Source organism: Corythoichthys intestinalis, chromosome 1, assembly GCF_030265065.1.
Source record: "Corythoichthys intestinalis isolate RoL2023-P3 chromosome 1, ASM3026506v1, whole genome shotgun sequence".
In the NCBI taxonomy this organism is placed as follows: Eukaryota; Metazoa; Chordata; class Actinopteri; order Syngnathiformes; family Syngnathidae; genus Corythoichthys; species Corythoichthys intestinalis.
Genome location: NC_080395.1, coordinates 72,157,792 through 72,181,737, shown reverse-complemented (window position 1 = coordinate 72,181,737; position 23,946 = coordinate 72,157,792). Strand labels below are relative to the sequence as shown.

The 23,946-nt window shown below is 38.4% G+C and overlaps 1 protein-coding gene across 3 annotated transcripts in view; it reads left to right on the top strand.

Annotated features, from left to right (window-relative positions):
• The window catches only part of LOC130917256 (SH3 and multiple ankyrin repeat domains protein 2-like), a 525,263-nt gene that overhangs the window by 4,722 nt on the left and 496,595 nt on the right, over positions 1–23,946 (top strand). The gene's annotated exons all lie outside the window — the stretch shown is intronic.

Below are 23,946 nucleotides of genomic sequence, written 5' to 3'. Positions count from 1 at the left end.
AGGGGTATGTAGCATTTGACTTTTGGCTTTGACTTTTAGTACAGCGGGAGAGGAGGAAAGACCAGTCTCTTAACTTTGTCTAAAAATGTTCGCAGCGGACAGCAAGAATTTTTTTTTTTTTTTTTCAGCAAAAACGTGCCCAATTTTGCCAAAAATCATCACGCTTTGTCAGTGTTACATCAGTAAATTAGCGAGCACTGTTAGCATCATATAAGGTGGCATACCAAGTTGCTCAGTTCAAAATAACCCCACACCAAAGCAAAGTAGCTGATACCGCCTTCAGTAAAAATAAAAAACATCCCTCTGTCCAATGACACTGTCGTTTTTGTTCTATTAATTTTTGTTTTTTCGGTCTAATTGTTTGGCATAATGTCCTCATGAGTTAATGTTTCTAATCAATTTGAATTTATTATTATTCATAGATTTTATTAAATTTTATTTTTCAGTATCAAACAGTCAAAAAATCTATCTTGAGTGCATCTAAAAGTCCAAGTAAAAAAGTGAAGAGAATACTCTAGTAATGAGTAACATTGTGAGTAACTCTTTATGATGTTTGATTTTTATTGAAAAACAATGTTTTTTTGTTGTTGTTTTTTTAAAATAACAATTTAATCAAATTTTTTGTCCTCATCTTTATGAACTGTTATTATTATACTGTACCATAGCCTTCGCCAGTAGTTAATGAGACACGGGGCAGATTTTAAAAGATATACAATTCATATATTTTCAAAACCAAAGCCGCTCGCGACCCAAAACCAAAACAGGCACCTCCCTTAGGCATATATGAATCTCCATGAGCAGCAGCATAAAAAAAATTCAAAGTTGTGACCTAATAAAATCCCGATTAATTGTTTTTATATAAGTACAGTGGTATCGCTTCATCCGAAGTTAATTTGTTCCAGGACCTTGTTTGTATGTCGAAATGGTCGTATGTCAAGCAGGATTTTCCCATAAGAATACATTATAATTCCATTAATTCCTTCCACAGCTCAAAAACCCAGACTAAATGCTTCATAAATACTGGTGGTACTATTGCAATTGCACGGAGCAAAACAAATAAATTATGAATACAAATCAGAATAATGATATAATAATAGTAATAATAATAATGATAATAATAATACCTGTAATAATGTAACGAATCGGGTTCTAATGTGGCAGATGTATTTTTGTGTGGTTTACCTGAACGGACTGCGTCACCCCGGTAACACACCAGAAATGTTTACGCTGCGTGAGTGTTGCCGACGTGTTAACGCACCAGTGACGCTCGGCGTCAATTTCCATAGGACGTGTTTTACGAGCAGCGCGCCTGTGGAGCGGCCCGATCGGTTCACGCCAGGATTGCAAGATCGCGCAAGAGTAGCGGGTTTTTAAATATAATAATACAAAGACCATTTGCCTTTCAGACCCTGCGTAAGAAAAAAAAAAAGAAGTGCTGTGTTAAAGAGAAAAGCAGTCCCAAAGACAAAGATTTTACCATGTATTTTACGAATGAAATGCCTCAATGAATCCTTTATGAACATTTTTCTAAAGCTTTATTGATGGATTTTCTCAAGTCAAAGTGCCACACAGAATTCAATACATTTAATTGTGTAAGCAGGATTTTTGTATTATTCTTATTATTTAATTACAGGTGTTTTCGCTCATTTCAATTTATTTTATTTATATAAGGTATTATTTATTTTATTATGTATTTATTTTTTATGAATGTGATGTAGTATTCATTTGTATTCTATATTTTATGTTGTGTAATTTTTGTTCCTATGTGAATATTAGTCCCTACTTGTTTTGTTCTGGTAGGAGGGTTTTGTATTGAACACGGGGGTCCTGGTGCTCCGAGATTAAAAGCATAGTTGATACTGTCCTGCCATGTTGGTTATTATTATAGCAGCGAAGACAGCAGTAAACCAACAAGAAGAAACTTTGACCTGATCTACCCACAGCCTCAAGAGATCTGATGGACTCGAAAAGTAAGGGTTACGATCAGTGCTTAATTTGTAAATCATAAGGTGCCAGAACGCAAAGTACATATGATAGCGTAGGGATGACGAGACGGGCACAGGTCCCGGAACGCACGCAGAAAATGGTGTTGAAAACAACACGCAAATGCCCACTTGCCATGCTCTCGGACTTAAAAGCCTCAATTTCAGATAATGTCCATGGTATAAATGTTATGACAGCAATTCATAATTATTTAGGTTATACTCTGCACAGCATGGGCAATTGCCCACATAACCACAGGTGGGACTTAAAGTACACAGTCAGCAAATAGTTTCTCAAAAGGTCTAACTTTTAAAACAAAAAAAAAATCAGAGGTTACAATAAATAACACATATCTTCCATTATTATTACTTATTATAATAACAGGTGGGTTTGAGGAAGCTCTCTGATTGGTCAGTTTCCATGTATTAATCACGATATAACATGATGATTTTGCTATATTGCAAGATTTATAGCAAGATGATTTATACACGGCTAGGGCTTCATCACCAAATGTATCACTACACCGTTATATTCGTGCCTTGCGTCTGTGGTTTACAACATATTAATCTGTTAATTCATTATACTTCTATAATAATTTGTTCCAATATCAGTTGTATTATTGTATAGGCCCATGTAAGCAAATAAAATGAAAATAATTCAAAACAGTGTCGCCTACTTTATTGCATTCACCTTGAACTGAGCTGCTGTCCAAACAGTTGTGCATCCCATCCCTGACCTGTTGGTGGATGTACCACATTCTTCTCCGCTCAGTGCCCACTCCTCTCCTTCTGAATCTTTCTGAAAGCGAGCTGATGTCGTGGTTCCCGCCTTTTGCTCAGGTGTAGCTTTTCTGACTTGTTTTGATCCATCTTCCTTCTTTTTGAAAAGGACAGTAATTGCGACTGTCTTTTGGGCATGTTGAAATACCGTTTGATCCTGGTTGCATGCTCCCTAGATGCCGCAAATTTCCAAAGTTTTTTTTGTTTTTATGTCAGGGACGTGATTAGTTGGTCCAACTTTTCATTGCATCAACAAATCTCCGATTCATTTAAATGATGTTAAATTTTTATGAACAACATTGTTACTGGCATTCCCAAGGGGCCGCTGTCCCGTTTCAGTGTGACCAGCATTGCCAATTTGGCGTTGAAGAAGAAGTGGGAGAGCGTAAGGGGGAGAGAGAGGGAGTGAAAAGGAGAGACTGTCCCCTGCTGGTTTTTGTTTAGTTAATAAAAGTCTCCATGCAACATCCATCCGAGGCGTCTCTGTTTTTATGCACTACACAACCTCCCCGAAGGGAGAACCGGACGTAAGAGCGACGACGAAATAGCCACGGAAATCGCCGCTCCACATATTAATATTATTATTATTTTCTATACACGAGAGGTGCCGGATCTGCCCAAATAAGTCCCGGAACACAGGGAGGCTAAAGAGGTGGCAGATCTTGTTCCGGCAGGGTCAGGCACAAATTAACCCCTGGTTTCGATTGCCTATTATTCTGAAAATCGACCAGATCCACCGTGTTTTTACACGAGTGACTACCGGTCTGCCCGATCCTACCTAGTAGTATTGATGCAGAAGGGCCGCGTCTCGCGTCAAGTAATAAACTTTGCCGTTCTTTTCGCATGCGACGCGTTGAGCCACTTCTGGGACGCGTCTAAGATGCGGCCGCGCTGCGACTGATGTGCATTGGCTGATTGACGTTCACGCGGCAGTGTCATTGACGCGCCGTTAACATGTCTGGTGGTGTTACTGGGGTCAGAGTGATTGAGGACTTTTTACTTTCACTTCACTTATTCAGCTGTGACGGGCAGTTGGCGTGTTGTGTTGCACAAGTTCTGAAATAAATGATTAAAAACCTGATGAAGCTGGTGATTTCTTTGGCGATGTTACAATGATAATAATTCTCACCTTAACTTATAAAGACTGGCGAACGGAGGAGGACCGCAGAGATCACAGACCGTCTACGGCTGTATTGTTGAGCCAGTACACGGATGCGCACCCCACGCTCATATTTATCTATCATTTTCGCCACGTTCACTAACATTGTTGGAACCCATGTTGATTTCCCTCACAAGAAAATCTGCCATGCGTCCGTCTTGCGGTAGAACGCAGAAACTGCAGTGCTGTCATAAATCGTCGTATTTCGAGCATGTCGTCGGATGTAGAAACAAATGGCAAGTCAAATTTTACGTCGGATGTCAAAAAGATCGGTTTTCGAAGCGTTCGTATGTCGAGTACCACTGTATAACAAAACTGGCGGCACAGTGGCTGAATCCCGGGCTCTGGCCTTCCTGTGTGGAGTTTGAGTTCTCCCCGTGTCGGCGTAGGTTTTCTTCGGGAACTGCGGTTCCCTCCCACATCCCAAAAACATGCGTGGTAGGCTGATTGAACACTCTAAATTGTCTGTAGGGATATGAGTGTGTACGTGAATGGTTGTATGTCTCATTGTGCCCTGCGATTGGCTGGCAACTAATTCAGTGTGTACCCCGCCTCCAGTTGGCTGGGATAGGCTCCAACATCCCTGCGACCCTCGTGAGGAAAAGTGGCATGGAAAATGAATGGATATAACAAAACTTAAAATTCACAGATTTTACGCTAGATGCACAAAAATTACCAAATGCAGAGATGATCACATCATCATTCTTCCAAATAGTTTAATGGTGAATAGTTCCTTCATAGCTCCTATTAAGAAATTAAAAGGATCATATCTCCGGTTTTCAGTGGCCAATGGGTGCAAAATAAAAACTGGGAAATAGGTTAAAATCCGCGCTTTCAAGTTATAGAGCGCTGCCCTCAACATGTCAAATACCTAATATTTAACGGTGTTTAAAAGACGCCACGTGAGTGAACAGGCTGCTGTGATCATAGAACGGCAAGCTTGAGTCTTCTTGGTTTCATGGAGTCATGTGATTATTGTTGCAACCTCTCATTGGTGAAACTGGTAGAGCTATTGTTGACACCGCGGGCAAAAAAAAATCTAATATGTAGAATAAAGAGGAAAAATGTAACAACAAGTGTAGTCCAAAGTAGTAAGTAGTAAGAGTAGCATTTCTTCTTCACAAATCTACTCAAGTAAAAGTAAAAAGTATGGCTTAGTAAAACTACTTTTAGAAGTACATTTTCTCCAAAAGTTACTCAAGTAATTGTAACGGAGTAAATGTAACGCATTACTACCCACTTCTGCATTTAGAAGTTATCTTTTCCAAGAATTTTTGCTTGAATTTTATAATGCTTCATTCAAAAGTTCCAAATAGAAGGAAAGTTATAGGGAGAAAAGTCCACTAATAATTGGCCCATTGACAAAATGGTAAAGCCCATTACTTTTTGTGATCCAAACAAAGGTGATTATGAATGTTTTAAAATATATCTCAGTTATTTTTTACTTTGAATTTTTATCCCCTAAATTTTTGATACATTATGTTTTATGTGTTGTATCTTCATCACCGAAAAGAAAGAAAACGTTTAAATATCAAAGGGAATGGCTGCTTGACTTGTGTTGCAGAACAGCATTCTTTTCTTGTTAAATACTATTTTTCAGTACCCATACCAAATAAAATTCATAGGAAAAAAATAGTTCTAATTGTAATGTTATGAAGACTATTGCACAATTTTTAAGTACTTTTTGAAAACGATGGGTCTGCAATGAAATGAATTTTGAAACCCAATGAGCACACGATAATGGTGCCTATATGGGATTGAGTGGCATGGACATGCACATTTTTTGCTTTAAAACATATTTTAAGTTCAAAACCAATCAAAATATCATTTAAATATGGAAGATAAATGTATAAGGACCATTTAGGTGCAATTTTGATCAATTATAGCGGTCAGTAGAATAGAATGGATTTCAAAACCCTATCTACAGGCATATGTACAGTATAGCCCGGGGGTCAGCAACCCGCGTCTCTAGAGCCACATGAGGCTCTTTTGCGCTGCTCTAGCAGCTCCTTGGAGCTTTTTCAAAAATGTTTGAAAATGGAAAAAGTTGGGCGAGAGAAACACATATTTTTAGGTTTAATATGGATTCTGTAGAAAGGCAAACATGATGACACAAACATTCTTTGTATTCAATATTATTGTAATGAAGTTAAACTTGAGGCGGCATCGTACAATATAGGATGCACTGCAGGGAAAATATACATTTAATCATGGAGGCTCATTATCTATTTAATGAATGGCTTATTTTAAAACCGTTTTAATGTATGTGGCGCACTGCATAATAAGGCGCAGTAGTAGTTAGAGGTGTGCGAAATTTCCAATTCTTAGATTATTCATAAACACCAAAATTCCGATTATTGAAATACGCCAAGTAAAGCGGAACTAAAACACAGTGAGCGCGGTGTTCAGGCATGAAAATCTCTCACCTTTCGGCATAATTCGTCGTTTTGAAGTAAAAAAGGGTGACCTACGTGAATTGTGTAGATCTGAGGAGAACATTTTTAGAGGGGGGAGGATTTTTTTAATGTCTGACGCTTGGTATGCAAGCTGGGAAAGCAACACAAAGCCAAAAAAGCGCACCAGATTGGTCAAAATATTGACTTATTTCAATGAAACAAAGGAGGGTACGCTGTTGTTTCCTGTCTCTTCAATGCCAAGCTTGGCTGCACGTCAGCCATAAATGAACACCTAAAGCGCTGTCACCCAATTTTGGAAGACAACAGGAGAGTCCATCTAACTAACTAACGACATTTTTTATTGAAGTTGCTTAGCCTGCCGCGATATGCAATAAGTCCATTTATCGCACGGTAAATAAAAATGAGGGTGGTAATTTTCACGGCTGCGTTTTATCGCCGAGTGCGTGCGTGCATACATTTATGCATGCGTGTACACATGAGTATTGATGGCATATGAGGCTCCAGCTCTTTTCACAGATGTTTAATGGTTATCAACACGCCGTATAATTAAAGTTCAGACATACAAAATAAGGAAACACATCTATATTAAAACTGCAAACGTTAGCTTTGCTACATTGAGGCTAATGGGGGAAAAAAGACAACCTACTAACCACTTTAGCCTGCTATAAAAGTCTCCTCCAAAACGTAAAATTGCGGTTAAAAGGTGACTCTTCAAACATGAATAATCGCTGGTTAACAGCATTTGCAAACGAAAAAATGAAAAAAAAAAATGTATTATTGACACCACATGCAATGACAAAAAGTGTTTTTTTTTTTGCGGCGTGTAACCGTTAGCAGTTTAGCGAACGTACTTCCGGGGAACATTTCATAATAAAAGCACGTCATGTTCGTCACATAAATAAAGATATTTGGAGTTAATCCCCCATACTTCAGAATTCAGATTCTACACTTTAAAATGACACCCTTTATGAAAAATCTGATTGGCAATGAATAAATATTATAATTTTAATAATACTATTTTATATAGTAGTATACTATAATAATATCTAGTATATATATATATATATTTTTTTAAAGAATTGTTTTGAATCATGTTAGAAAGGCAAAGTCAGTGTTCTGAATCTGTTTACATTCCATTCTTTTGCAGTAGTTAGTGCTATCAGCATTTGACCTCATTGTTTATTTGTGATTTATTGTTGTTATTTACGTGTTTATTTGTACTTTAATAAAGAATTTAAGTGTTCTAAAAAGAATTCAAGTGCTCCAAAATGATTCGTTGGATTAATAAGCGTCATCAAAAATTTCATTGCGGAAATAGTAAAAAAAAAAAAAAAGGGGGGCGGGGGGATTATTACATTAGTCAACTATCAAATTAGTCGTTTGGGACAGCCCGAGTTGTACAGTGTACCGGAACATATTTCCTCCACACCCTTCTCACCTTTTTAACCCCTGACCCATTTTCATGCCTGGGTGTTACCAGCGTCCCCAAGGGGCCGCTGTCCTTTTCAATATGACAGGCATTGCCAATTTAGTGTAGAAGGAGAAGTGGATGTGTCCCCCGCTGGTTTGTTGTGTTTGTTAATAGAGTCTCCACTGCAAAAGCCATCCGAAGCGTCCAGGTGTTTTTATACACTACGCCACTTCCCCGAAGTAAGAGCCGGAAATAAGAGCGACGAACGAGCCACGGTAATCGCCGGTCCACTCCTTACCACGGTTCGTAATTGAGAGCACCGCAATTGCCATAAAGTTCAGATTAGTAACAGCGGTCTTTGGGACACAATGAGGAACAGACCGAGAGTAAACATCATGCTGCTAGAAAAAAAACAAAAACAATACCTGAATGCCGCCGTCAGCAGCTACAAACTACGCCGACATAATGCTACGGTAGATATCACATGTACCGTAATTTTTGGACTATAAGTCGCTGTTTTTTTTCATAGTTTGGCATAGGGTGCGTCTTATACTCTGGAGCGACTTATGTGTGATTATTTACGGTCGGGTCGGCCCGACTTCTCTCTCACTAACTTTAAAAAAAAATAAATGTATATTCATATATTTATACTAAAACGATGTAAGGATGTTAAATAAAATAAATAAATTGGATTAAACAGAGAAGGTGCTGTGCATGCCTGCGCACGTGAACACAGTGGCCCCGCTCTCTTTTCAATCTTCCTTTCCGCGAGCATACTGGTATTTTCTTTTCGATATGGAACAGCTATAGGAGTGAAAAACAGACTAAAGACAGGTGAATTGAAAAGCAAACAACTGCGGTAGGAGTGGGATATGGAAAGGATTCAAATTGATTGTTGAAGATGCTATAGGAAACCTGTTTCAGCTTCGCTTAATGTAAACGAATGTGGCGCTTTGGTCTCACACGAGAAATATATCTAATGAACTTTTCCAGCGTTATTTCGTTGTGTAAATACATTTATAATGATCATAAAAATATGTAGACTATTTAAACATTGACAAAACTTGCATTTTGTTTCTGGCAACTCAATGAGATTGAAATAACAGACACACAAATATAAAAGATAAAAATGTTTATTGAATATCCATCTTACAGTTTTGTTTAACTGAGAGAATACGTTACAACAGACAGGCTTTAATTTGTTATCATTATGCATATATGCACCGGCATCGTCACAAACTTGATCACACAAAAAACGCAAGCAAGCATTGCATCCCCGCATTTCCTCCTTCTCCTGAGTCCTCACAAATAAAACATAAAATTTCGTTTTTTTTTTCGGGCTCATGCCTATGAATAAAACATAAAATTTCGGGAGGGTTTTCAGGCTCGGGCAAGCAAATCAAGTTAATTGATTGGGCTCGGGCCGCGTCGGGCTTTAATACCCGCGGGCTGGTCGGGTCGGGCTGGATTTTTTTAGGCCTGGTCTAACATCTAGCGTCATGTAATGTTAGCATACCATACACCTATTCAGCCTGTTGTTCTCTATTGTATTATAAATTGCCTTTCAAGATGACATGTCTGTTGTTGGTGCTGGATTCTATCAAATGACACCCCCCCCCCCCCCCCGACCCCAAAATGCGACTTATACTCCGGTGCAACTTATATATGTTTTTTTTTCCTTTTCATTGCGCATTTTTTGGCAGGTGCGACTTATACTCGGGTGCGACATATAGTCCGAAAAATACGGTATATAGAACTAGACAGACTCGCCAGCGTTAGTAAACAGCCGCCATCTTAAAGCAGTAGACTTCTCTGGAAGGCTGTTATAGTCAACCTTCCAAGCAAACCTAATGAACTTTTTAGCTAAATTACTCCTAAATCAGCAAAATCTTGACTTGAATCTATATTTAAATGATGAAACAGTTTGAAACTTTCACATGTCGAAAGTAGACAGAGGGGAAATTATGGAATAACGGGAGCAATTTTAACAACTTTAACGGTTGATTCACAACATTAAATTGAATGTAGTTTAAAGCTGCTAATACAGAATGGAGACTTGAGTATTTTATTTACTGTTTTGAACTTTTAACTTGATACTGAAATAGTAGCTTATTTAAGCCTGACAGGATTTTGTACAATTTTTGTAACTAATGTACGAAACAGCAGCTGATTGCTTACGGGTGCATCAATAATCAATTTAGAATCGAATCGGAGCCTCTGAATCGTAATCGAATCGTAAGGTGCCCCAAGATTCCCACCTGTAATAGTAGTAGTAGTAGTTGGCGTTGCGTTATGCATCCACAAGTTGGACCTGAGTTAAATGGAACGTCATGTCATGACTAAACCAACATTGGTCCAAAAATAAGGCACATCGGATTATAAAGCGCACTATCGGCTTTTGAGAAAATTGAAGGCTTTCCAGTGCACTTTATAGTGTGGACAATACAGTAACCATGAAGGCGCATTATGTATTTGTAGTCAAATTGGCCTGCTATCGAAATGACTAATATACAGTGGGGAGAACAAGTATTTGATACACTGCCAATGGGTTTTCAAGTTTTTTTCAAGTTCAAGTTTTTTTGTATCAAGTATTTGATACACTGCCAATGGGTTTTCCCATTGGCAGTGTATCAAATACTTGTTCTCCTCACTGTGGCTAAGATACTGTAGATACAAACAGCATACGTTGCCTTCATTATAAATATAAGGCTTTCAATTTTTTGCGGCTCCAGACATTCACTATCTGTTTTTTGTTTTTAGAGTGTATAACAAAAGTAAGTACACTCCTCAGATATTTAAGTATATCTTTTCATGGAACAACACTGACAAAATGACACTTTGACACAATGAAAAGCAGTGTTGTTAATCTTACTGAAAAAAAGTAATTAATTATAGTTACAAATTACTTCTCCCAAAAAGTAATTGCGTTAGTAACTCAATTACCTGAATGTAAGAGTAATTAGTTACTTGGCAAAGTAATTGGTGATAATTACTTTTTTTTTCCCCCTCCAAAAAAAAAAAAAAAAAAAAAAAAAAATTGGCCACACTATGTGAAGTTTTTTGTGAAGGTTTTTGGTACAATTGGCCCGAGCCCAATTCTTTACCCTAATTTACCCTTTACCCTGAATCAACTGTTAAAAGTTGTTAAAATTGCTCCCATTATTGCATTTGTTCCCTTCTCTCTACTTTCGACATATGAAAGTTTTAAAACTGTTTCATCATTTAAAGATAGATTCAAGTCAAGATTTTGCCGATTTAGAAGTATTTTAGATAAAAAGTTACTTAGGTTCGCTAGGAAGGTTCTCTACAACAGAGCCGTCCTAAAAAGTCTACTGCTTTAAGATGGCGGCTGTCTACTAACGCATTTAGTGCCATGCAGTGTTGTTAATTTTACTTTAAAAAAGTAATTAATTACAGTTACAAATTACTTCTCCCAAAAAGTAATTGCGTTAGTAACTCACTTACCTGAATGTAAGAGTAATTAGTTACTTGGCAAAGTAACTAGTGATATATATTTCTTTTTCTCAAAAAAAAAAAAAAAAAAAAAAAAAAAAAAAAAAACAGGTCACACAATGTGAAGCTTAAAGGGTTTGGGGGACAATTGGCCCTAGCCCAATTCTTTACCCTCAACTTAACTAGACAAAAGGGTATTGCGATAACTAGCTAGTAACCTTTGCTATGTGTGGAAGTCATTTAAAGTTGTGAATCAATCGTTAAAGTTGTTAAAATTTCTCCCGTTATTGCATTAGTTCCCTTCTGTCTACTTTAAACATGTGTAAGTTTTAAAACTGTTTCATCATTTAAAGATAGATTTAAGTTAAGATTTTGCCGATTTAGGAGCATTTTAGATTTTTAAAAAAATTACTTAGGTTCGCTAGGAAGGATCTCTACATCAGGGCCTTCCTGAGAGGTCTACTGCTTTAAGATGGCGAATGTTTACAAACGCATGTAGTCCTTAAAACATGTTGGCAATGCAGCAGTGTCTGTCATATGCATCTAGTTCTATAATATGATATCTACCGTGTCATGTGGGTGTAGTTTGTCGGCTATGGCTGCATTCAGGTATTATTGGAGCCACCTAGCATCGCGGTTGCAACGGCGTCTTCCCCACTCCTGCTCTGCTCTCGTCCCCGTGAGTCCGTTTCTCTCAGACTTTTTTTTGTTCAACCAACTTAGTAACGCATAGTAACGCACGCCTTTCCCGCCTCAGTAACGGTAACGGCGTTGCCAAGATGAGAAAAGTAATTAATTAGATTACTCATTACTGAAAAAAATAACGCCGTTAGTAACGCCGTTATATTGTAACGCCGTTATTAACAACACTGATGAAAAGTAGTCTGCAGCTTATATAATAGAGTTAATTTATTTTCCCCTCAAAATATAGCCATTAATATCTAAACCCCTGGCAACAAAAGTGAGTACACCCCTACGAAAAAATGCACATCCCTAAATGTCCAAATTGAATACTGCTTGTCATTTGAGTGCTGTCAGCATTGCTGCAGAGATTAAGAAAGCCCGCGAACAGTTTGCTGAAGATATGTCAACAAAGCACATGGATTACTGTAACCATGCCCTACGGTCTGATGAGACGGGCGGGCTTCCTCGTGTACCATCTTCAGAAGAGGCTTCCTCCTGGGGTGACAGCCATGCACACCAATTTGATGTAGAGTGCGGCGTATGGTCTGAGCACTAACAGGCTGACACCCCACCTCTTTAATCTCTGCAGCAATGCTGACAGCACTCCTGTAACGATTCACATGACATTTTGGAGGGATTTGGACATTTAGAGATGCACGTATTTTCTAACGGGTGTACTCACTTTTGTTGCCAGGCCCTAGATATTAATGGCTATATTTTGAGTTATTTTGAGGGGAAAATAAATTAACTCTATTATATAAGCTGCACACACTACTTTTCATCGTGTCAAAGTGTCAGTTGTCAGTGTTGTGTCATGAAAAGATATATTTAAATATCTGCAGATATGCGAGGGGTGTACTCACTTTTGTGATTCACTGTATGCTCCAAAATGGCTCTTTCAACATTTTGGGTTGCCGACCCAATACCGTACTATAGCCAGTATGGCTAGGCGTGGCACCATTAGACATCATCATAGCAACTTCATATTTCATATACAAGTAATCATAGGCGGAGTTTGACTTCTGGGGCAGGGGGGGCACAACATCTTGATGACCTCGAAACACAGTGTCAGCAATAAAATTATCTTACAAGAATTATTAAAATAATAAGTTGAAAATGAGCATTTTTTTGTTTACCATAATTCTTGAGGGGAATCCTAAGTCAGGCTGCTTAGGATAGCTATACTTTTCGCCAAGATCATCCATTGAATATGGTGCGCTTACCGATGTCGTGCCAATGTAGTTACTCCTGTCAAAAATTGTATCCCCTGGGAGGAGCCACTGCACTGCACTGATTTGGTTGATTCCGTGTTTTGGTGATGTAGTTATCGACGAGGTTTTAAAACATGGCCCATCCATTAAAAAAAAAAAACAGTAAACTTTTTTTTCTGCCGTATAACGTAACATACGTGCTGAACCTAAAAAAAGGCAATGTTTTACAGTTTTACTAATTGGATGACCTATAACTGTTATTACTGTCCTGTATGTCCTGTTCTCCAGTTTAATAAACGTTGATGTCCAAAATATAAATGTGGTTCTTTTGTGGCTTCAATTCATTGTTTAATTCGACATAAGTTATAACTAAAGTGTGTTGTGTGTGTGTGTGCGCTACCGCGGCCAGGGGATACAATTTTTGACGGGGTAACTACATTGGCAAGACACAGGTGGTGGCTCTGTTGTACAATTAGCGTCATTAGTGGTACAAATTGAAACTCCGCTCACCATTTTGGCGGTGCGCTCTGGTGTTTCATGGTCCACATTTTCAATCCTTGGTTCTTGCTCAGTAGTTGTTGTCCCTTTTGAAAGCTTAGGTTTGAAAAAAATTAGGTGTATCCATCTTGCCTCTTCGGTCCTCAGGTGATTTTGGCTAAGCAAAACAAATGACCGTCTAAGGTGTAGTCACATGATCTGTTCGAAAAATATTTTGGCCCATTATAAAAAATATCTTTTTTTTTTTCTTCGTTTCATTCATTTTTGTAATTGTTTTATTGCTTTACAACTTTTATATACAATATTTTACTGGAAAATTCTTAATTTTAAAATCATATCCTGTATAGGAAAGTCAATTACCGTATTTTCGGAATAGGAGTCGCTGTTTTTTTTCATAGTTTGGCTGGGGGTGCGGCTTATACTCTGAAGCGACTTATGTGTGAAATTATTAACACATTATTATATCATTTCACGTTATTTAAGTTGACTTATGTGTGAAATTATTAACACATTATTATATCATTTCCCGTGTTATTTTGGTGTTTTGGAGTGACACGTATGGTTTGGTAAAGCGTTTTATTTATGCTATAGTTATCTGAATAACTCTTAATAGCTATGTTACGTTAACATACCGGCCACGGTCTCATTTTGTTGTTCATGTTCATATGTTTTTTTTTCCTCTTCATTGCGCATGTTTGGGGTGGTACGACTTATACTCAGGGCCGACTTATAGTCCGAAACATACGGTAAATGCAATGAAAATGCCCCCCCCTGAAAATCCGCTTACGCAAGTAATATAAAACGTGAACAAAAAACTAACAAATAATGTCCTTTAAGTTCAAGTTATAGGGGCCAGTAGAATCGTGAAAAAAATAGGTTTCAAGAGCCAAGTCCAAGTCCAAAATTGTTTTGTTTTTACACCTTCAAAAAATAAATAAATGCAATAAGGGAAAATAGCCACTCGCCCACAGGAATTTTGAAGTTCACTGGCCCCACTATCAAAACCACTGGCCCAGGTCACTGCGTCAGTTATGGATCCCAATTATCACGAAAAAGAACAATTTGCTTGAATAACATTTTTTTAAAGGTAGATTTCATGGAAAGTGCAGCGAAGTTGTGCAAAAACATGAATCTAGTGCACATAATCCTATTCTAATTCCATAATCATTCCATAATCACTCTAGTATAGCTAGATCCTGTCTTCCCCTTACTGTCCTCTCCCCCAGCTCGGTTGTCGTGGCAATAATTTAGAAAGATGACTAAGGAATTTACTGTATAGCTAACAATTTTCAAGTTAGACCGTCGTTATGAATGATCACATATTATGTTCATACCATAGGTTTCATACTCCTTAACTTTTCTCTAACTTACTTGTCTGTTTATATGGGCATTGTTCTGCACAACTCACAGTAAACTTCATTTTTTGTCTCATCGTAGTCAAGCCAATTCCAGCGGTCTCGCCACTGGGGTTGAAAGTTTCTCTCCTTTTTCTTTTTATATTGGATTTTGCTTTCCCTCAACTCCAACGGTGACTTTGTCTTCTTGAATGGTCTCATGGACATGTAGTATAACATCTGGTGGGTACCGAGATACTGGCAATCAATCGGCAGCAGTTAGGTTGTGCTCGTTCACGCGGGCGCGAGCGAGCGAACGAGGTGTATTTGCGCCCCGCGGAGAGCAATGGCTGGCTGCATAGACTGTAAGGTTGTCTTTGATCGGGATAGCGTAACGTCATCAAAACACGGAACCACTGGGAATGAATGTGAAATTTGAGAGTTTCAAAAACACTTTCCTCTTGGAACATGTTGATATTTCTGTTCTCGTCACTACTGTTCGACAAATGCGTGTGATGTCACCGAGGTATTCTTCTCACAGTGCGAGTCACATACTAGTCCCTCTAAAAAAAATTAGCATATTATGATAAAGTTAATTATTTTCAGTAATGTACTGATAAACATTAGACTTTCATATATTTCAGATTCATTACACACAACTGAAGTAGTTCACGCCTTTTATTGTTTTAATATTCAAGATTTTGGCAAAAAAGTCAAGTAAAACAAAAAGTCCCTATCTCAAAAGATTTGCATATTTTATCCGACCAATTCAAAAAAGTGTTTTTTAATACAAAGTCAACCTTCAATTAATTATATCAGCTATGCACTCAATACTTGGTCGGGAATCCTTTTGCAGAAAAGACTTTCAATGCGGCGTGGCATGGAGGCAATCAGCCTGTGGCACTGCTGAGGTGTTATGGATGCTTCGATAGTGGCCTTAAGCTCATCCACAGTGTTGGGTCTAGTGTCTCTCAACTTATTCTTCACAATATTCCACAGGTTCTCTATGGGGTTCAGGTCAGGAGAGTTGGCAGGCCAATTGAGCACAGTAATGCCATGGTCAGTAAACCATTTACCAGTGGTTTTGGCACTGTGAGCAGGTGCCAGATCGTGCTGAAAAATGAAATCTTCGTCTCCATAAAGCTTTTCAGCAGATGTAAGCATGATGCGCCAAAATCTCCTGATAGCTAGCTGCATTGACCCTGCTCTTGATAAAACACAGTAGACCAACACCACCAGCTGACATGACACCCCAGACCATCACTGACTGTGGGTACTTGACACTGGACTTCAGGCATTTTGGCATTTCCTTCTCCCCAGTATTCCTCCAAATTCTGGCACCTTGATTTCCGAATGACATGCAAAATTTGCTTTCATCTGAAAAAAGTACTTTGGACCACTGAGCAGCAGTCCAGTGCTGCTTCTCTGTAGCCCAGGTCAGGCGCTTCCACCATTTCCAGCACATTCCTGTGCACGGTTGCTCTGGATATTTCTACTCCAGACTCAGTCCACTGTTTCTCCAGGTCCCCCAAGGTCTGGAATCGGCCCTTCTTCACAATCTTTCTCAGGGTGCGGTTCCCTCTTCTGATTGTGCAGGGTTTCCTGCCACACTTTTTCCTTCCCACAGACTTCCCACTGGGGTACCTTGATACAGCACTCTGGGAACAGCCTATTCATTCAGAAATGTCTTTCTGTGTCTTAGCCTCTTGCTTAAGGGTGTCAATGATGGCCTTCCGGACAGCAGTCAGATCGGCAGTTTTGCCCATGATTGCGGTTTTGAGTAATGAAACAGGCTGGGAGTTTTTAAAAGCCTCAGGAATCTTTCGCAGGGGTTTTGAGTTAATTCGTTGATTCAGATGATTAGGTTAGTAGCTTCTTTGGAGTACCTTTTAATGATATGCTAATATTTTGAGATAGGGATCTTTGTTTTTTTCTTGACTTTTGTGCCAAAATCATCAATATTAAAACAATTAAAGGCTTGAACTACTTCAGTTGTGTGTAATGAATCTAAACTATATGAAAGTCTAATGTTTATCAGTACAGAAAATAATGAACTTTATCACAATATGCTAATTTTTTGAGAAGGACTCGTATGTTTTTGCAATATGAACAACTACCCAAAAATATTGAAATAAACAAAAAATCCTAATTGGGCTTAGGTGAACATAGGTGAACATAGCATTAAAGTGCATACGACAGGATAAAAAAAGTCTTAAATAGCATTATTATGTCAATTAGAATCATAATTTGAAACAGGGGAGCGGGGGGGGGGGGTGCGACAGGCCGCCGTTCGTCGGCCGAGTGGCATTTTCCGTGGACAATCAGCCACAAAATGCAAGCCACCTCTGTATTAAATCGTGTGCCTTGATCCCAGTATTTGACATATTACAAAATACGATGTTTACCCACTTCCTCGTCAGTCCAATGTTCCCACAGTAGTAGGGCTTGCTTTGGCCAATATCCGCGGTGAACGGGAAAAAAGGCTTAAATGCCTCTCCCTGATGCAGCAAGAATTTTCTGCATCCGTTTGGCTGGATCGATGCGAATAATAAACGAATTAATCCGCAAAATCAGCTGAATCCGCAGTCCATCTGCACACTGTAAAGCAGCGCTGTATCGTGAGATGCTTACCCGGGTGACGTCACATTCGCATTTGTCCTAAACCTGAGACTGAAGCCAGAAGTCACTCATTTTCAGGGCGCGGGATTCAAAAATTGAATATATAAAACCATCGCTTCCACAAACATCCAAGCGGTCCATTTCATTCAGGAGCATGAAATTTGAAATAAACATGCTTTTTAGTGCCATACACACTTTAAGTGAGGGTCTCCAGTCGTCAAGTGATTTACTGGTGTGAGACGCTGAACCAGGTCCTTGGAACTTAAGTGCTGGTCACTTGTGACAGTCTTCTCATCAGCCCCATTGTTTTGTCTTACATCCTTCCATGTGGGATATGCCCCCCCTCCTCCACTCTCAGGGCTGGTTTGGGCACCTCAGTGTGGCTAGGAGAGCACCCTGGCTAACAAAAAGTAGTTCAAAGAAGCTGTGGAAATTCATCGGATGCAACTGCAAAGGAAAATGAAGCGCAAGGGGTGATCCACTACGTTTTGCAATTTGCATTAATTATTTTGATGCTGTGCTGTGAAAATCTTAAACGTGGTGTGAGAAAAGCACCAAAACAATTGAGGAAAACTGTAACAAAAACTAAAATTTCAATGGCAAGGAAACAAAGATCCATTTGATGGAGTACTGCACACTTCTTACACCGTCTTTAATATTAATGTACTTTGTTCATCCTATAGGGGGGTTATATATGTGTGAGATAGTGTATACATATCTCATATGCCTCACATGCACTCTTGAAACAGTGTGTTGTGCACCCTCTCTTCCTGCTCCTTCACTTGACATGATTAATTAATGCATGAAGAATTTCCTCTGGATTCATGTATCACTGAGGACTCATTCTTTTGCACTCTCTGCCAAATTGATCACATTGTGTGTGCGTGTGCATGTGTGTGACAGAAAAGCCAGAGTGCACACATGCGTTTGGGAAGGTTGTCTTTGCCTCCTGATGGATTTTTTTCATAGGGTTCCTCAAAAATACGGTATATACTGTATGTGTGTATATATATATATATATATATATATATATATATATATATATATATATATATATATATATATATATATATATATATATATATATATATATATATATATATATATATATATACAGTGCTTTGCAAAAGTATTCGGCCCCCTTGAATCTTGCAACCTTTCGCCACATTTCAGGCTTCAAACATAAAGATATGAAATTTAATTTTTTTGTCAAGAATCAACAACAAGTGGCACACAATCGTGAAGTGGAACAACATTTATTGGATAATTTAAACTTTTTTAACAAATAAAAAACTAGAAAGTGGGGCGTGCAATATTATTCGGCCCCTTTACTTTCAGTGCAGCAAACTCACTCCAGAAGTTCATTGAGGATCTCTGAATGATCCAGTGTTGTCCTAAATGACCGATGATGATAAATAGAATCCAAATGTGTGTAATCAAGTCTCCATATAAATGCACCTGCTCTGTGATAGTCTCAGGGTTCTGTTTAAAGTGCAGAGAGCATTATGAAAACCAAGGAACACACCAGGCAGGTCCGAGATACTGTTGTGGAGAAGTTTAAAGCCGGATTTGGATACAAAAAGATTTCCCAAGCTTTAAACATCTCAAGGAGCACTGTGCAAGCCATCATATTGAAATGGAAGGAGCATCAGACCACTGCAAATCTACCAAGACCCGGCCGTCCTTCCAAACTTTCTTCTGAAAGAAGGAGAAAACTGATCAGAGATGCAGCCAAGAGGCCCAAAATCACTCTGAATGAACTGCAGAGATCTACAGCTGAGGTGGGAGAGTCTGTCCATAGGACAACAATCAGTCGTACACTGCACAAATCTGGCCTTTATGGAAGAGTGGCAAGAAGAAAGCCATTTCTCAAAGATATCCATAAAAAGTCTCGTTTAAAGTTTGCCACAAGCCACCTGGGAAACACACCAAACATGTGGAAGAAGGTGCTCTGGTCAGATGAAACCAAAATTGAACTTTTTGGCCACAATGCAAAACGATATGTTTGGCGTAAAAGCAACACAGCTCATCACCCAGAACACACCATCCCCACTGTCAAACATGGTGGTGGAAGCATCATGGTTTGGGCCTGCTTTTCTTCAGCAGGGACTGGGAAGATGGTTAAAATTGACGGGAAGATGGATGCAGCCAAATACAGGAACATTCTGGAAGAAAACCTGTTGGTGTCTGCACAAGACCTGAGACTGGGACGGAGATTTATCTTCCAACAGGACAATGATCCAAAACATAAAGCCAAATCTGCAATGGAATGGTTAAAAAATAAACGTATCCAGGTGTTAGAATGGCCAAGTCAAAGTCCAGACCTGAATCCAATCGAGAATCTGTGGAAAGAGCTGAAGACTGCTGTTCACAAACACTCTCCATCCAACCTCACTGAGCTCGAGCTGTTTTGCAAGGAAGAATGGGCAAGAATGTCAGTCTCTCGATGTGCAAAACTGATAGAAACATACCCCAAACGACTTGCAGCTGTAATTGGAGCAAAAGGTGGCGCTACAAAGTATTAACGCAAGGGGGCCGAATAATATTGCACGCCCCACTTTTCAGTTTTTTATTTTTTTTAAAAGTTTAAATTATCCAATAAATTTTGTTCCACTTCACGATTGTGTCCCACTTGTTGTTGATTCTTGACAAAAAATTAAAATTTTATATCTTTATGTTTGAAGCCTGAAATGTGGCGAAAGGTTGCAAGGTTCAAGGGGGCCGAATACTTTTGCAAGGCACTGTATATATATACATATATATATATATATATATATATATATATATATATATATATATATATATATATATATATATGTATTAGGACTGTCAAAATTATCGCGTTAACGGGCGTTAATTAATTTTTTAAAATAATCACGTTAAAATATTTGACGCAATTAACGCAGATGCCCCGCTCAGACAGATTTAAATGACAGTACATTAAACGCTCACTTGTTGTGTTTTATGGCGTTTTGCCGCCCTCTGCTGGCGCTTGGGTGCAACTGATTTTATAGGCTTCAGCACCCATGAGCATTGTGTAAGTAATTATTGGCATCAACAATGGCGGGCTACTAGTTTATTTTTTGATTGAAAATTTTACAAATTTTATTAAAACGAAAACATTAAGAGGGGTTTTAATATAAAAATTCTATAACTTGTACTAACATTTTTCTTTTAAGAACTACAAGTCCCTCTATCCATGGATTGCTTTAACAGAATGTTAATATGGTTAATGCCATCTTGTTATTTATTGTTATAATAAACAAATACAGTACTTATGTACAGTATGTAGAATGTATTTATCCGTCTTGTGTCTTATCTTTCCATTCCAACAATAATTTACAGAAAAATATGGCATATTTTATAGATGGTTTGAATTGCGATTAATTGCGATTAATTACGATTAATTAATTTTTAAGCTGTAATTAACTCGAGTAAAAATTTCAGTCGTTTGACAGCCCTAATATACGTATGTATATATATGTATATATATATATATATATATATATATATATATATATATATATATATATATATATATATATATATATATATATATATATATATATATATATATATATATATACAGTGGGGAGAACAAGTATTTGATACACTGCCATTGGGTTTTCCCATTGGCAGTGTATCAAACACTTTAAATATATTAAAGTGGTATTGGCAACTTTGAGTGAACTCCGGGCCGAGTGTCCTCTTTTTTGGAAATCAAAATATGGTCACCCTATTTTAAACATGTTGGTGTCCCACCTAATTAATTAAAAAAAAGAATAAAGTCGAAAAATGTTTGTCTACTGTATATCAAATGCTTCATTCAGTGAGTCCACTGAAATCCGCTGAGGCTGCTCACTTATTCATAATGAGTTGCCACAGCAACTGCTAAACAATGAGTGACACATGCGGCGGTTTGAAGTTTCGACTTCCAAGCGTCTCTGGCAAGATCAAACCTTAACGTATGTCAATCATCGTTAACTGTAATAAGCAACTCCAGTGCACTGCCTAGCGAGAGTGAGAGACTACGTGATTGGATCGGGACAGATCGATAAAAAACTGCATTTTATTTATTTATTAACTGAAAAATAACATCAGCGATGGACTGGGGATGCAAAGTTTGAATCGCAAGATAGCGAGGGATCACTGTAACAGAATTATAATGAATTATTATGGGAAAATCCTGCTCGATATACAACCATTTCGACTTACAACCCAGGTCCTGGAACAAATTAAATTCGTATGTAAAGGCAGCACTGTATAATGGGATTTTACTGTTGTCTGTTTCCGATTGATGAACACCTATTGTTTACAACGTTGTTTTTTTTTTTTTTCCAACCTTTTCTGAGTCACGGCACGTTTTTACATAGGAAAAAATTTCGCGGCATACCACAAACCAAAAATGTTCCAAAATTACTTCCTTTACAGTATATTTAATTATCCAATAATTTCTCAATATTTATTCTAACTCAGTGTGACTTGAGCCTGTTTAGATGAACACAAAGCTGATATCCTGGCTGGAATTGAAGATAGACACACACGAAGCCCGTCTTCAACAGCTCTTTGTCTGTTTTCATTTACTTATTTTTTATCGCATTTAGGCTTGAAAAGCTCAGACTTATCAGACAGGGGAACTTTAGCAATGTCTTTATTGGCATCAGGGCCGAGCATCTCGCTGACATTTACTTTGCAGTTAGGTAGTATTAATTTCTCTGCCACAGCGTGGGACTTAGCAACAAGTTCAGCAACAAGATAACTGGCTTTGATGGCTTTCTCATTTACCTTTGTAGTTTTTCTAAAAAAAAGTTGCCTATTTCTCTGTGTTTTAACGAAGGCAAACAAAATAGTCCACTGGCTTGTTTTGAGGCGACGGATATTTCGTTTGAAGATGACGTCTAAGCTTGCTTGGCACCATGGCGCTGTTGGAGAGTTGCTTGTATCGCATTCAAGAACTGCTCGGATTTCTTGCCACTGGCCACCATTCTGTCCTCGAGAATGTGTTGGAATAAAACACAAGGGGAGGATTGAAGGTCGTTACATATGGAAAGGAAACTTTCGTGTATATCGACACTTGACGAGTCTAATCCAATGATGTACAGTAGAAACATTGTCGCGGACAGCTAGGTGGCTAGAAATCCGAGCAGTTCTTGAACGTGACACGAGCAATACCTCACTCATTTGCACACAAACGAAACCTTCTACCTAGTCCTTCCTTCCTTCCTTCTGCAACTCGTCCTGACGACGTAAAAAAAAAAAAAAAAAAATGCGATATTCAATAGTTTCTCGCGGCACACCTGACAATCTCTCACGGTACAATAGTGAGCAGCGGCACACCGGTTGAAAACACTGGTTTACAAGATCTTAATTATGCTGGACACCTTAGTCTCAGCATTGCTAAAGACTACCCTACTTTCGTCATCTAAATTTAGCCCAACGCAAGACTGCAACAAGCGAATGGGCGTTTTTTTTTTGTTTGTTTTTTTTATCAGGTTTTATTTATTCATTTATTCTATGGATAAATGCAAGCATCAGCTTCGGAATTGGGGCACGATGCACTGGTGATAGGCGTGAGCATCATTGACACTGTAGCACCAATAACCAGGCTTTTTTTAGGTAAAATTTTAAAGCCGGAGTGGCACTGTTTGTGATGCTACTCGTCTACCTGATCGAAAGAAAAACTACTGTAAAATGAACAGGAAATGATCTGAAATGCCTCAAAATTAACTCATTGACTGCAATTGAGGAGCATAAAACGTCCAATCCAACTTTAGTATGAAAACAAGTTAACATGTCTCCACATTTAATATAATTTACAGCATAGGGCTAGCAAGGGGGAGCTTTAATGCTGGAGGCTAACCCCTTTGGCTTAAGCTCCCTAATTTTGTCTTTTAATGCACAGTTAAGACACTTAGTTATGGGTGGTCTTGCTGCCTGCGGGTTTGGTCCCTTTGTGTCTTTTTGACAGTGTCATGTCATAATTATGATTGTCTAATGACAGTCATGTGGCGCCACTGTCAAATAAAGTGTTACCAAATACCATAATTAGCAATTAATGAAACAGCTGAAGCAGTAACTGAAGAAATAATTATCACAGAACATGAATTTTGATTGTTATTTACATCTGTAGCTGTAATGCAGGCTAGGTGGCATGTTGGACAACAACACAGTTGACAGCAGGTGGCAGCAGAGGTTGACTGTCTCCCTCAAAGGAGTAGTGATGGCCAAAATGAAGCTTCTTGAAACAATGAAGGTGGTTCATTTAGTCTTATGACAGTCGTATGATACCGCTGTCAAGGTGTTACCAGTTAATATCTTTTGGTGTAAATATCCCATAATACAGTGAGGACAGCTGCGGTTTGTAGTCCAGTGCGGCTTATCTATGAACAAATGCCGTT